General features: G+C 33.7%; 1 pseudogene; it reads left to right on the forward strand.

Annotated features, from left to right (window-relative positions):
• LOC102592208 (beta-amyrin synthase-like) overlaps positions 1 to 5,857 on the forward strand; it is a 10,802-nt pseudogene extending 4,945 nt beyond the window's left edge.
• Positions 5,858 to 9,555: the final 3,698 nt, after the last annotated feature.

A 9,555-nucleotide genomic window follows, 5' to 3' on the forward strand; every position in this document is an offset into this window, starting at 1 on the left:
GAGAGTCTTTCCATTATATAGAGAAAATAAAGATTACACATCCCTAAAGATCCGCCATTCCTATCCCTAAAGATCATCTATTCTATCTATACAAATCTGCCATTGAATCCCTCTAAATCTGCCTTGCTATCCCTCCAAATCAGCTATTCTATCACAATATTTATTCATATGATTCTACAACAAATGTATATGATCATGCTAATTTATATCACTATATAATTACATTAATATATACAATCATTTAGTTGTCTATCATGCTAACAATTCTACGTGGCAATTCACATGACATACACCTGAACTAATGTGTGGCGTCCTACATGTATTATGTCACGTAGGATGCGTGTGTCTACTTGTTTGATTTTATACAAGTTTAAGTGTCATGCCAAGTTAAAATGCATATTTATGTATTATGCCTTAAAAAAAATATAAACATAGTTCTATTTTGCTTTCACTGGTTAATAATCTCTAAAGTTCAAGTGTCAAATTCAACTACAAATTACCGGTCGTAAATCTCATTCATCAACTAAAATATCAACCAAAGAAAACACTATGAAATTCACAATGATTACAAATTTTTTTTATCAAAGTTTTAAATAGATAGCTGCAACTAAACATGCTAAGTTTGAGGGGCTACATAGGTATTTGTCCATTTTCTTTTACTTTAGACAATAGACTCTATTAGTGCAAATAAAAGCTCTGAATTACTGATGGTATTCTGTATTATTCAGAATGAAGATGGTGGATGGGGGTTGCATATAGAAGGTCACAGTACAATGTTTTGTACAGCTCTGAGTTACATTTGCATGAGGATCCTTGGAGAAGGACCAGATGGTGGCGAAAGCAACGCATGTGCTAGAGCAAGGAAATGGATTCTTGATCATGGTAGCGTTACTGCAATTCCTTCTTGGGGGAAAACATGGCTCTCGGTATGATTAGTTACCCTAATAACCTTTTAGAAGAATATATACTATAGTAGGATTTAAGTTATATACACTGGTAGTGTACAAAATTTTTACACTATCAATGTGTAATGTTTATTAATCTGTTTTGAGTTTGATGGGTTCAACAGTTAGATTCTTATCATTGAACACATTACATTTTTGAATTTACAGTTCAAAATTTAGTAGTTTGCTTATATCCTAGTGTCGAAAACATTAGGCTTGTTGAACTTATTGGTTATTTACTACATACATTCCTCTGCATTTATTGTGGATGGTTGGTTAATTGACGTTATCATTTAGATGACCTGATTCTGCGAAAGACACTATCCTTAAGGATATTTCACCTGGTACATGTGTATCACAGGATTCACAAGCTCCTCTAGTATAAAACTAGGAACCAGAAACTAACCCAGCCATACAAGTACAATAATCAATTACAAGTAAAGCAACTGAATTGGAACTACTAATGCAGATAAAAAGTGTAAATACAACATGATAACTGCAATAACTGCTATAGGGGCAAGTGTTACACTCGTTAAATTATATCACTCCTTTGTGAAGTACTAAACCTTGTAGTGTCATGTTAATGCCTTCTTGTTGCTGACAAATCTTCCTTCTTTTCATTCAGATTCTTGGAGCTTTTGAGTGGTTAGGAACCAATCCAATGCCTCCTGAGTTTTGGATTCTTCCTTCTTTTCTTCCCATGCATCCAGGTAGGCCATTTTTTTTACTGCTTACGCATACACATCCTAAAATTGTCAGTTCATTTTGTTGTAAATATTAATTTTAAGGATTGGCTATGCAATGTTTTCTGGTTGATTCCATTCTCTGTTAGTGTCGATATATTGATCTTCCAAGTATTTTGTCTCTTAATTTAAATGCAGCAAAAACGTGGTGTTACAGTCGAATGGTCTACATGCCAATGTCTTATCTCTATGGTAAGAGATTTGTTGGTCCAATCACACCTCTCATTTTGCAATTGAGGGAAGAGTTATATGATCAACCATACAATGAAATCAACTGGAAAGGAGTATGCCATTTATGTGCAAAGGTATGACTATCAAGGGTCGTTTGATTACTAATATTAGAAAAATAATCTCGACATAATTTTCAATAGAGTTTCTCTCTCTAAAACTTTGTCTACTGATCAAATCAGTCCCCAGTGTTGAAGTTATTAGTATAGATATCATACTATTTTCTACAAATGATCAAACACAAACTTGTTGCTGCAGGAGGATCTCTATTACCCTCATCCACTGGTTCAGGATTTGATGTGGGACAGTCTCTACTTATTTTCCGAGCCTCTATTGACTCATTGGCCTTTCAACAAGCTGAGAAATAAAGCTCTTGAAGTTACCATGAAACATATACATTATGAAGACGAGAATAGCCGATACATCACCATTCAATGTGTTAATAAAGTATGACAACTTTTTCATTTTTGATAGATTACAAAATACCTGCATTTTCTTAACAACTTCAATCGTTTGACACTTATGTTACACGTGGATGGTGTAGGTATTGTGTATGCTTGCTTGTTGGGTTGAGGATCCAAATGGCAGTTATTTCAAAAAAACGTCTTGCTCGGGTTCCAGATTATTTCTGGGTAGCTGAAGATGGAATGAAAATGCAGGTTGGTAGATATAAATTATTTTCTGTAAGCAATGACATTATACTATTCCACAAGCCACAGTGATTTAAGAAATAGGATCTCTTTTACACTTAATACATGTTTGTAAAATAAAAAGCTAGCTCCTTTTCCTAATGTGAAGTGATGCAAACAGTAGTTACTGAAATTGGGGAGTTTTGTTGTTGAATTGCAGAATATCGGTAGCCAAGCATGGGATACTAGTTTTGCTATTCAAGCACTATTGGCCAGTGAGATGAATGACGAGATATCAGATACTCTTAGAAAAGGACACGACTTCATAAACAAATCTCAGGTTGGATGTTAAATCATGAGCATAGCTGCTCTTTCAAAATATGGACCTTATTAATATAAGTGACTTTTTGCTAGGTGAAGGACAATCCTTCTGGTGATTTTAGAGGGATGTATCGGCATATCTCAAAAGGATCGTGGACTTTTTCAGACCAAGATTATGGATGGCAAGCATCTGATACCACTGCCGAAGCATTAAGGGTATCTAACTATTCTATGCAATAAGATTCAAACTTCTTGTGATTACTGAATAGTAGTAAGATGATAATGCTAGTAGATTTGCCTGATAACTTGTTAATTCTGTTTCTCTAGTGCTGCCTTCTCTTCTCTACAATGCCTTCTGAATTAGTTGGTGAGGCAATGGAACCTGCACGACTGTATGACTCGGTGAACGTTATTCTTTCCTTACAGGTAAAAAAATGAGAAATGTACATGTCTTGAAATCATTGGTCATTGAATCTGAAGTTGTCTGCTGCTTGTACAAAATTTCCAAGATAAACTTATATCTTACACTGAATAGAGAATCCAATACATGACTACGTGTGTTATAAATTCATCTTTTCTAAATTTAGTCACTTGTCATTTGGCTCATTTCTAGTTATATCGAGATCCATTTTAAATAAAATTGCAGAGCAAAAATGGCGGTTTAACAGCTTGGGAGCCTGCAGGTGCCTCAGAGTATTTGGAGGTAAGTAAAATAATTGTTTTAGTTTGAGATTCACAATGTAGGAATTTTATCGATTTGCTTCATTTAATGGTTGTTAACAACAGTCAACTTCTTCTATAGTCATCCAAACCCTGAATATTAAACTTTCTTGTTCTGTTATGTTCACTGACAGTTGCTCAATCCTACTGAAATATTTGAGGACGTCGTCATTGAGCATGAGTAAGATTTTTTCTCTAGTTTCTCTATTTCCCGTAAGCCTTTTCCCCATTGTTAGACTCCATTTTAAAGCTTTACACTGATTACATGTCAATCTAGGTATGTTGAGTGCACTGGCTCATCAATACAAGCACTTGTTCATTTTAAGAAGCTATACCCTGGACACCGAACCACAGAGGTTGATAATTTCATTGATAATGCTGTTAAATATGTTGAAGATGTACAGAAGCCTGATGGTTCATGGTAAATGATATTTCTCTTGTGAGTCCTTGAACTTTCTGCTTTATCAATACATATGATATGATTAATTATGTCAACAGGTATGGCTGCTGGGGTGTGTGCTTCACATATGCTTCCTGGTTTGCTCTTGGAGGGCTTGCTGCAGCACGCAAGAGTTACAGCAACTCTGCAGCTGTTCGTAAAGGCGTTGAATTTCTGTTACAAAGACAAAGGTCTGATGGTGGTTGGGGAGAAAGCTACTATTCTTGTCCTGACAAGGTAATGTAAAAGAACAATAACTACACCAATGTCTCAATTTGTGCATTGTTGAGGTCAGTTATATGCTATGTTTCTCAGAATGTCACTTGGTGCATGTCGGATCCTCCAAAAGTTGTGCATTTTTGGACGATCTGCAACAACATTTTTGGAGAGTGCATGCAACATAATAGGTTATATGAACTTTGCACATGCATCCTACTCCATTTGGAACCGTTTCATTCCAATACTGAATAATTTAAGTCAAGTTTTCTGTTGACATGCATTTTTACCCTTAAAGAAGAGGATGAAGTACAAAGATGACTGGAAAAGATAACTGTGACTTAGCCTTGTATTTTTTCAAACAGGTATATAGAGAGCTTGAAACAGAACACTCAAATCTTGTACAAACTGCATGGGCTTTGATGGGATTGATTCACTCTGGCCAGGTTAATTAATTCCTTGTTACTATTAGTAAAAGCATAATACATAAACATCACTCAAACTTGCTCTCAATTGACAATTAAGCACTACAACTTTGAGAGTGCACATCTAGGCACTTCAACTCGTTTCCACTGTGTCAGTTGAACACTTCAACTTACAAAATGATCATCTAGACACCTCCAAAATTTATGTGCCACGTCAGTGTCGGGTGTCCATGAGTCACAATGAAAACGAATTGGAGTGTTTAGTTTCCGGTTGAGACCAAGTTGAGGTGGCTAAATATGCACTCTGTTTATGTATTTTAATTTGCCATTAGTAAATGCTGTAATTTCTTCCGCAATCATAGTATTGTTTTCTTTAAAAGAGTTCTTTACCAACTCTCCTACTTGGACAGGTTGATAGAGATCCAAGACCCCTCCACCGTGCGGCAAGGCTTTTGATTAATTCTCAGATGGAAGATGGTGACTTCCCACAACAGGTAATTATTCTGTAAATTACAAGTAAAACAAAGGAGAAGATTCTTCGACCGTTAAAAGAACAACCTGTTAAGTATTGGAATGAAATAGGCAGGAGTTAAACGAAGGGAACCTAGATGATTCATATAGTCGACTCAACAATCTGGTCATATTTGATTGATATTGTTTAATGGAAAAAGCTCAAATATGCTATCGAACTTTCAGTAAAGAGTGTCTGACACGAATGTGGACTTTTGGTCACGGTGATGACTTGAATAAACCCAACTATTAACCGATGACATGACTGAGCCATTTTTGAAAGTTCGATGACATGTTTGAGATTTTTTTCCTTGATTAGTTAATATAAAGAAACAAGCCCTTTCAAACTGGCAAAACAATTTCTAAAAGAAGAGAGATTTCTGAAACCAGTTTTATCAAAATATTGCTTTTATATGACTATGGTTTCACTTCATAAATATGTGCAGGAAATAACTGGAGCTGTAATGAAGAATTGCATGTTGCACTATGCAGCATATAGAAATATATTTCCATTGTGGGGTTTGGCTGAATACCGTAAAAATGTTTTAGTACCATTAGAAAACAACTAAATATATTTTATATTAATTATATTTTAAGAAATAAATAATGTAGTTTATTGTTTCTTGTGTTAATGTAAGTGTGATGTAACAATGTCCAAAATCATAGCCTAAGCTGTTGTTAAATATTTAGTATATGTGCAAAATATGTGAATAATAAAAATTACAAAAAGAAAAAAAAATTATAATTCTCTCTTGAAAGTGATTTGTTTTTTCATATATCGCCACCCTTGATGGTTATACTTGGGGGTGTCAAATATGGCTCAAAAAGTGATGGCGTGTCCAATTCGCTCAAAATGTTGAGGGTCGGATATAAGATAATTTCATATTAGATTTTGATTTTAGCTCAATATTAGCTTAATTCTAGCCCATTTTTAAGATTTACTTTAATTTAGATTTATTATTGGGAAAAAGAACAAATATACCTTCGAACTGTCGCAAATGGTATATAAATACCTCTGTCATACTTTTCGTTCATTAGTGCTCCTGCCGTCCAAAAAGCAGTGCACATTTACCCCTCACTATGACGGAACACTTATTTGGTACACATGGTGCAATCCTACTTAGGGACATGATTTTATCAATTAATTAAACTCAAATTTTAAAAACCCACCCATATCCACTTAACCCACCTGTATAACCCATTCAATTTAATTTTCATGACCAAACATCAACTTATACAACATCTAAACAAATTCTCTACATTTTTAGTTCTCATTTGAAGAGGGATAAAAGTCAATTTAATCAAATAATTTAAACTTAACTTATGATATCTCCCCCTGGTCCATTGAAGTGTCCTTTAAAATTACTTAACAGGATTACCCTTTAACATGTTACATATATTTTTTATTACGTTACATTATCAATTAATGCTTATCATATTTTTTACATCGTCAATACATATAAATTTTAAACTAAGAGAATTAATACAATTTCCACAAGTCAAAGGTGGAATGCCTTTTGACTTTTAAGTTTAAACTCAAACTATATATTTAGTTAAATTTTCTCTTCATCCCATTCAATAGAATCACTTATAGGTGATACTTAGGTCAAATATTTAACTTAACCCTAGCTAGGATCAAATGGCCTAATTTATTTGATTTCGAAGTCAAAAGGGCAAAAAAAAATTGCCAAAAAATTCAAAAGGGTACATTAATTTATTTTTTAACCAAAAGGGCAAAATCACTCCTGAAAAAAATTAAAATTTCTTTTTAAAATATTTCCAGTTTCAAATTTTTTTTTCTTCACCCCACCCCTACCAGTGACCCCCTCCCCCCTCAACATCAGCCCCCACTCCCCCTTTATTTTTTACCCCATAACACCCCTACCCCCCACCCAAAAAAAATTAAGTTTATTTTTAAAAAATATTTTCAATTTCAATTCAAAAATTATTTTCTACTCTTTAGTAAAAATAAAAGATATTTGGTTATATTTGCCCTTCTATCATATTTTTTTGATATATTTGCCCCTCTCATCCAACTTTAGGTACATATTTACCCTTGAACAGTTAAATCTCATATCTTCACTTTTAGTATCATATGTGGCGCCTACATGGAATGCCTACATGAATATATTTACTTTTTCTATTAAAAATTTCTCCTAATTTAATTATTATAATTTATACTCATTCAATTTAACCCACAAACTCAATTCCTAATGCTTATTTAGTAATTCCTGTTGCGACTTGGATATACATATGGAATATGTCCTTCTACCCAAACTGTTGTCCTTCCCATCACCATCATCATGAACTCGAGGAAGAGGAAAACAGAGGGGTGACAAGTCAAGCATTTTTTACTCTCTCAAACAAACAAACAATGTACCCTGAGATATTCCCAAACAAAATCATATTTTCACAACCAAGAGACACACATAGGAAAATTCTTACAAAATTGTCATCGGTCATATTCCTTGATCCACCGCTTAATTTCTGTATAAACCTAAAAGTAGGGACTTTTCAATCAATCAACTCTTCATCAATTGAAAACAAGAATCCCAGAATTTCAAAATAAAAGGAACAACCTGTGAGAGAACAATTGAAAGTTCTTTCTCCATTTCTTTGGTTACCAAAGCAGACCCAGTTTCTGTAAATAAAGGAACTCTCGGTTAAAGAACGTGATTTTCTCCTAGGGTAAGTCATAATGAAATTAAGTATTAGGAGTTGAATTTTGTGGGATAAATGGGTGGGTATAATATTGGGTTGGATATAATAATTAAATTAGAAGAAAAATTTAAATAAATATATATATATANNTATATATATATATATATATATATATATATCCACATATGATACTAAAAGTGAGGACATAAGACTTAACTGTTAAATATGTATCTAAAATTTTGGATGGGAGGGACAAATATATCAAAAAAATATGACGAAGGGCAAATATAATCATTTTCTAAGAGTACAAAGGCAAATATGACCCTTTGTCGTTCATAAATCAAACACCAAAAAGTCATTTCGAAAAATATTTTCTACGCACCAACCAAACATGAAAAAATAAATAAAAAATGTATTGATTTCCCGAAAGCATTTTCTAAGAATACATTTTCCTTCATACCAAACACACCCTTAGTCAATATATTTGTGTGGTTTCAAGCAAAGGACATATGGTGGAAGCAACTCAAAGTATGGGGCAAATAATTGGGGAAATGCATAAGTACCCCTCAGCCTATGTCCAAAATCTCTGAGACACACCTAACTTTTACTAAGGTCCTATCTCCCCCCCCCCTCCCCCCGAACTTATTTTATATATAATTTTCTATCCCTTTTAGGCCTACGTGGCACTATCCTTGAAAAAACTGTCAACACGTGCTGGGCCCACAAGATAGTGCCACGTAGACCGAAAAGAGGTAGAAAATTATATATAAAATAAGTTCGGAGGGGTAATAGGACCTTAGTAAAGGTTAGGTGCGTCTCAGAGATTTTGGGCATAGACTGGGGGTACTTATGCATTTTCCCCAAATAATTAAATACTTTGACTTTATTTTTCGAAATTTATTACATGATGAATTTGAGAGTCGTGTGATGAAGGACTATATTAAGAAATGTCTAACATATTGAAAAAAGAAAAAATAAGGCAAATAAGTTAAAACGAAAAAAAGTACAAAATAACCATATTACCTCTTTCTAGGAAGCAGACAAATTACTTAGAAGTGAAAGGAAATGAGCGACCAGAGAAGCAATATTTTTTATTTGAGAAATTTACATAAATCTCATGGGAAAATACATAAGTACCCCCAGCCTATGCCCAAAATCTCTGAGACACACCTAACCTTTACTAAGGTCCTATTACCCCCCGAACTTATTTTTTGGTTAATTTTTTACCAATTTTCGGCTTACGTGGCAATATAAACCATATAAGTTGAAAGCTTTGTTCAACACGCGTTGGGCCCCACTTTTTCAACTTTCTAAAAAGTAAGCTATCAGTTCAAAAGTAGTTTTTACACTTCCCAAAATTTCAAAAAGCTATCACTTTATGTTTTAGAAAAAAATATTATTTATAATCCACTTTGTTACTCCCTCTGTCCCATTTTATATGAGATAGTTTGACTCGGCACGGAGTTTAAGAAAGAAAGGAAGACTTTTAAAACTTGTGGTCCAAAATGAATGATAGAAATTTGTGTGGTTGTAAATCATTTCATTAAGGGTAAAATAGACATTTCATAGTGAAATTGTTACTTAATATGGAAATGTGTCATTTCTTTTTGGGACTGAACTAAAAAGGAAAGTGAGTCATATAAAATGGGACAGAGGGAGTAATATATTTTTAGTTTGTTTATAGATTTCAATGTTTATATATTTTATTTCAAATTTGGG

The sequence above is a fragment of the Solanum tuberosum genome, unplaced genomic scaffold (assembly GCF_000226075.1).
Source record: "Solanum tuberosum cultivar DM 1-3 516 R44 unplaced genomic scaffold, SolTub_3.0 scf00511, whole genome shotgun sequence".
Taxonomy (NCBI): Eukaryota; Viridiplantae; Streptophyta; class Magnoliopsida; order Solanales; family Solanaceae; genus Solanum; species Solanum tuberosum.